The sequence below is a fragment of the Arvicola amphibius genome, chromosome 4 (genome assembly GCF_903992535.2).
Source record: "Arvicola amphibius chromosome 4, mArvAmp1.2, whole genome shotgun sequence".
Classification (NCBI taxonomy): Eukaryota; Metazoa; Chordata; class Mammalia; order Rodentia; family Cricetidae; genus Arvicola; species Arvicola amphibius.
The window spans coordinates 94898972-94905474 of NC_052050.1; positions in this window are offsets into that span (position 1 = coordinate 94898972).

Here is a 6503-nt window from a genome sequence, read left to right on the forward strand (position 1 = left end):
CAGAAAAATGGCACACTCAGTTTTGCTGTTGACTTTTGCTGACGTGAGGTACTTTCTCATTTTTAAGCAAGGGGGTCTCTGAACTTTTATTTTGCATAGGGCTCTGAATATGAGGCAGCTAGTCTTGCTTGGAAAAGAAAGAATTTTACATAAAAAATAATTAAATAATCAACAACTACATAATTGATGTATTAAAAGAAAAACACAGTGTCTGTTTAGTTGAGCAATGTTAGATATTTGCATTAAGTTCTTCCAGAGACTTTTTAAAATTTTATAGTGATAGGAAAGAAAAGTTTTCATGCAAATGCCCAGGTTTTTTTAAGAATACTATAAAGCCAAATGGCACACCACACACACACACACACACACACAGAGAGAGAGAGAGAGAGAGAGAGAGAGAGAGAGAGAAAGGGAGAGAGAAAATAAAGGTAAAAGTTTAAAAAAGTGCATACTTATATAAATTACAACTGTATCTCTTTATAGTTAGAAAAGAGGGAAGGCTTTTAATATATATAAATGCATATTTAAAAGTTTTTAATATATATTTAAAAAGTTTATTGCACAATTCCAAAACTTGGTGGTGAGATTAATTTCCTATTCTTACTGTTAGTAGAGTTTACTAGAAAATAATTCAGTTTCAAAATACCTAAAGAAGTTTTTATTAATTAATCTTTTAAGTATAAAACAGGTCTGGACTGAGATGCACTTAAATACTGATGCGTAGTGAAGGAGCAATGGTGGAATCTAAATAGAGTTCACACTCGCGTTCTCATGCAGGTTCACCTATGCAAATGAAGTATGGGAGAACTGGGATTACTCTGTCTTGACTGCTTGGTTTTAGAGCATAGCTCATTAGTCAGTTTTGAGTAGCAAGTAAGTGTTTCTGGGAGCTGATTACCTTGATAGATGAAATCGATATGTGTCCTGGCAAGAGCCAGGATGATGTTCATGGCTCTTCCAGCAACACAGAGTATATCTGCACGACCTGATTCCAGACCCTACCCAGGCTGAAGGCTTCCTGTGGACCTACTTATCCACGGGGACCATTCTTGGAAGATCAGCTTTGTGTAAGGCTCATATTTGCTTCTCTGCAACCCATTTGCTTAAAGATTCAAAACTGCCGTGTCCTCATCTCCACTCGGTGTCACCCGGTATCCAGTCACTGAGCACTAAGTCAGGCGTGGAAAGAACCTCCTGTAATGATGCTATCTATGGTAACTGGATGTCAAGCCTTCACGACTCTGGATGTTCACGTCTGCCATGTCTGACATTCTACAAAATTCAAAATAAACTGTTCTTGAAGGGAATAAAAATAGGCATGTTGGTGCGGTACATCTGTTAACCAGGGCCTTGGATGTAACCTGCCAGATCCCCCAGCGATCCATGTACAGCTGCACAATACAATTGTTCTAGTCAGACATGTTTATTAGTGCTTTAAAGACTGCAGAATCTAAAGCAGATACTGTCTTTCTGAAGCCCAAACTGCGCTTTGTACAATAAGGTATTATCTGTAATTTTAAGGAAATCTAACTTGAACAGTTAGAATGGACTTTAAGTCCACTTTTAGGCAGACTTTACACTAACTTTTTTTCAGTTATTGGTTTAGAGTGAACCCAGTACCTTCCTCTAATAGGCAACTGCTCTATCCCTGAGCTAAATACTCAGCAGTTACACAGGATTGTAACATGGAATTGATATTAATGAAGTTAAATCTGCCTTCCACAATTCATTTTTTTTTCATTTAGGTTAATAGGACTCTTTAAACTTTCAGGAGGATGATTTGACGTTTCTGTCCTGCCCAGTTCTGCAGCCATTCAGTCCCAAAAAATTACACAGAGGTCTAAATTAATTATTAACTGGCTGGCCTATTAGCTCAGGCTTCTTATTAACTCTTACATCCTGTATTAACCAATAATTCTTGTCTGTGTTAGTCACATGACCTGGTACCTTTTATCAGTGAGGCATTCTCATCTTGCTTCCTCTGCGTCTGGGTGACAACTACAGACTGCACCTTTTCTCTTTGCAGAATTCTCCTGTTCTTGTTGCTTCACCTATACTTCCTGCCTGGTCACCCCAGCTATACTTCCTGCTTGGCTACTGGTCAATCAGTGTTTTATTGAAGCAATACAACTGACAAATCTTTACAGGGTAGAAGACCATTGTCTCACTACACAGCTTTATTTATGTTATCATAATAAGCCTTCGTGCAGAAAATGGTTTATGTGGTTTCCACTCCCCGGTCACAGTCCATCAGTGAGAGAAGTCAGCATAGGAATTCAAACAAAAACTGAAGCAGAAAGTTCAGAGGAATAATTTTGCTGGCTAACTCCCATGCTTACTTAGTTTTCTTATACAGCCAGGCCCACATGTCCAGGGAATGTTGCTGCCCACAGTGGACATGGCTTCCAAGATTAATTAAAAATCAAGACAATCCCCCAGAGACATGTCCACAGGCCAATCTGGTCTTTAGTTGACACTCCTTTCTCAGGTGAGTTTAGGTTGTGTTAAGTTGTCAGTTAAAGCTAGCCTAGCCAGGTGGTAGTGGCGCACACCTTTAATCCCAGCAGTCGGGAGGCAGAGGCAGGCGGATCTCTGAGTTCCAGGCCAGCCTGGTCTACAAGAGCTAGTTCCACGACAGGCTCTAGAAACTACAGGGAAACCCTGTCTCAAAAAAAAGCTAGCCAGTGTATTTTTCCCACCCATTCTGAAGCCAGAAGTTCTAAACAAGGCATTTGTTTGCCAATATCTTTGTGGCCACTGTGGCCATTGCAGGGTGACTTGTCAGTGTTATCTATGGCATTTCTCCTCACTGCTACTAGCCTGGTTACAGTTTGAAAGCTCAGATTTCTCCATATAACACACATTTGTTTATTTTTATAAGATAAAACAGACTTATTTATCCCAAGGTAAGTCTCCAGCTAAAGTATCTGGAATGGAAGCAGCTTGCTCTGTAGGGAATTATGACAATATGTTGGCTTTTTCCTCTGCTAGACTATAGCAAACTAAGATAATACAACAACAGACTCCACCGGGTATTTTAGAATGATGCTGGTGTGTACTTTTGCTTGTCTGTTTCCTCCACCTAGTAGGGCATATTGTATTGAAATGCAAGACTTCTATACCTGATGGGAAAATTTTTTGTGAAATTATGAAACACATCTGTCCCTCTTGAGCAATAGTCCAGGGGAGCAATCACATATCAAAATAAAAACAAGAGGGTAATAATACAGCAAGCATGGCATGATTCAATAACTACAAAATTGCTTTATTAGTTAGGTAATGAAGCATGCTGGAGAATTTCTACCAAACATGACTCAACACATTGCCAACTAACGTTTGCAATGACTGAACAATGAGTTTAGGCGGCATGGGATGAGGTGAACTGTTAAATTACTGCTAGATTGGGAAATGTCCCCAAGGTTCTTCCTATTACATCCTGGACAACTTGACCCAGGGTTGTTGGGGAAATGCCAGAAGAGATTTAGTTCATCAAAAAAAAAATGCTTCATATTGAGCCATATTTTATTGTTGCTTAATGGAACACCATCCAGGCCACAAAGAATTCTCATTTAAAGGAGAGTATCTTTCTTTGATGTATAGTTTTAAAGTGAATGCCTAATTATGAGATTTTTTATGCTCAAGTTTCCCTCAGGTGTGAGGGGAAGGATTGGGAAGAGCAATTTCCATAGTGGCTCTATGCAGTTTTCCATGACTACATGCGGTCATTGTATAAGCTCCCAATTATTATAATTGATCTGCACATTATCATTTGCATAAACTGTTCATCAGAACACTGGTTGCAGTCAGTGACCTATGTATTAATAACAGAACATTCTCTGGGTACCTGAAGCAGGTGGGAGGAAGCCTCTCCCATTCATAGTTCCAATTTGTCATTCCTGAATATTTGATGTTTCTTAATAGCAGCTTGGATTCATGTCTCTTTATATGGATGGGTGCTTAGTATAAGGAAAATATGTTTAGTGTAGGCTTTTAGTATCAGATGGTGGATGGATATTGTTCAATGACAATACTGCTTTCTAAGGTAGTTGCCAAGGGTCTTCCCTACCTTCATACTGCTGAGAGAACAGGGACAGAAGGCTTCAGGACTAAGCTATTCATTACACAGACAAGCAGACTGAGACCTCACAGGCTAAGCAATTTCCCCCCAAAGTTGCTAGTTTTAGACAGAGTAAAGGCTACAGTTCACACCATCTGGGAACAGCCTAGTTTAGTTCTCTTTTCTTCATCCTGCCCATATCCTCTTGATAGTTGATATATGCCACTTTTAAAAATGATGGAGCACCATCTATGACTTTTTCTTTTCTGCTTCCTCCTCTACAGGCTGAATCCCAGTGACTTATTTAAAGAGGCCAACATGCGCCAAGCCCTCTTTCCAAAACAGGTTTAATTTGTCACTTTGAAGTGACACACTTATGCCCACAGTCTATCTGAGTTGTGACACTTGTGTGTGGCTTTAAAGGAAGGTGGCCCTGAGTGCATGCCTAACTCAGTGATTTCCTAATATGGATTTTTCTCCCATTTCTCCACCAGTTCACTGGATAATACAAAGGAAAAAAAAACTCTAATAAAACTAAATAAATTGCCATTTTACCTTTAATCTTATGAAGTAAGGATTGGAGGACCCTCCACTTGCCTTTGGTCTCTCTTCCTTGGTGAAGCAAAGGATGTCATCTGTATCTCATCTCAAATCTCCCCTTAGTTACTCAAACTGACCCCTAACTTCCTACCATAGTCTCATTACACTCTTGCTGCACTTTTCTCTGTGTGAAACTCGAACATAGAGAACCACCTGTGGAAGGGATTCTTTCCCAGAATCCCCTCCTCATGAGACATTTTCTCCACAGTTCCATATGCTGTAAACTGAGAAACTCTGGGCTCAGTTGCTCAGCAGATAAAGTGTGACACTGTCTGCTGCGAGTAGACACTCAGGCCCTTTCTCTGGGCCACAGTTCCCCCATGTTGGTAATAAAATAAAATAGCTTTCTTCTTTTGTAGATGGAAAAACAGGCAACCCAGGAGTCCGGGTCATGGTTCAGCCTTCTCTCTTTCCTCTAACTGTATTCACATCAATTTTATACCTGATGTGGAGGAGCCCTGCTCATTCTCCTTCCCTTCCTCTCTCACTCTTTTTCCCCATTATACTTACCATTCGTATTGTGTTTATGTGTTCCTGTATGAAGGCCAATGGTCACCATCAGATATCTTCCTTTAATTGCCCTACATATTTTTTAAAGACAGTCTTTTACTGAATGTTGATGCTCACCAGTATTGAAGGGACAGTGAGCCTCGAGATCCTCCTTTTACTCTTTCACCAGAGCTGGAATTACAGCTGTGTGTCACCAGGCTTGGTTGATTACAGACATGTGTCACCAGGCTTGGTTTCTTAGACTCTGTGCACTTTGGTGATGTCACCTCCACAACACTCTTTGGACTCTTGATTCTTGAATGTGCATACAGGTGCCTGCTAGGCCACTTGTTCTCATTTGAGGAACTATCTCGCCTGAGGACATATTGATGATATTCATGAACTCTTCACAGAAACTCAGCTTTGTCTGCCTCCCAGCATTTTCTATGTCTCTTATCCATATATATCAGTGCTATTGCTACTTCGTTGGCAATATGGGGCCAGGGGAAGGAGAAGATAATAGGTTGCAAAATAATTACCTGTATTGAAGTTTAGTAAATAATTGTGGATCTTCTTTTTCCCATATCTTTTTCACATTTCAAGTTAGAAATCCTAGTTGGGCCTGAGGAAGAAACGGGGCATCTCTGAGCTGGTAAACACAGGGTGCTGAGTGCAACCTAAACATTGGGATTTCAGTTGCTTGCCTGAAAGGTTTCTGGTCTCTGGATGGCTCCAGTGAAGCAGATAAAGAGCAAACCATGGGTCCTCCCCAAGGTAAGAGGCAAGTTGTTCATTCTGTGATCACTTGTAGGTTGGCATAGAGTGAGCAGCATCTCATGAAAAAAGGTATTTACAAATTATCTGCATCTATAAAAACATGGCCAACTTTGGATGTTTATTTAAAAAAAAAAAGCCAGGCAGTGGTGGCACATGCCTTTAATCCCATCACTCAGGAGGCCAGCTTGGTCTACAGAGTGAGTTCTAGGACAGCCAGGACTATATAAAGAAACTCTGTCTCAAACAATAAATAAATAAAAGAAAGAAAGTAAAGAAAAAGGAAGGAGGAACATATTGTGGAGTTGGGACAAGATACATGCTTACATATGTGTGGAGACTGAAAGGTGCCAACTTCAGGAATGCCATCCTCTCCTTTGAGACAGAGGCTCTCATTGTCTCAAAGCACACTAATTAGTCTAAACTGGCGAGCTATTGATCCCACGGGTTCTTCTGACTCTGCTTTGCCAGCACTGGAATTATAACACATATCACCTAACAATGTGGCATTTTACATCTTTCTGGGATCAAACTCAGGTCCTCATGCTTCTGAAACAAACCCTTTGTAGCCAGCTCTATCTTC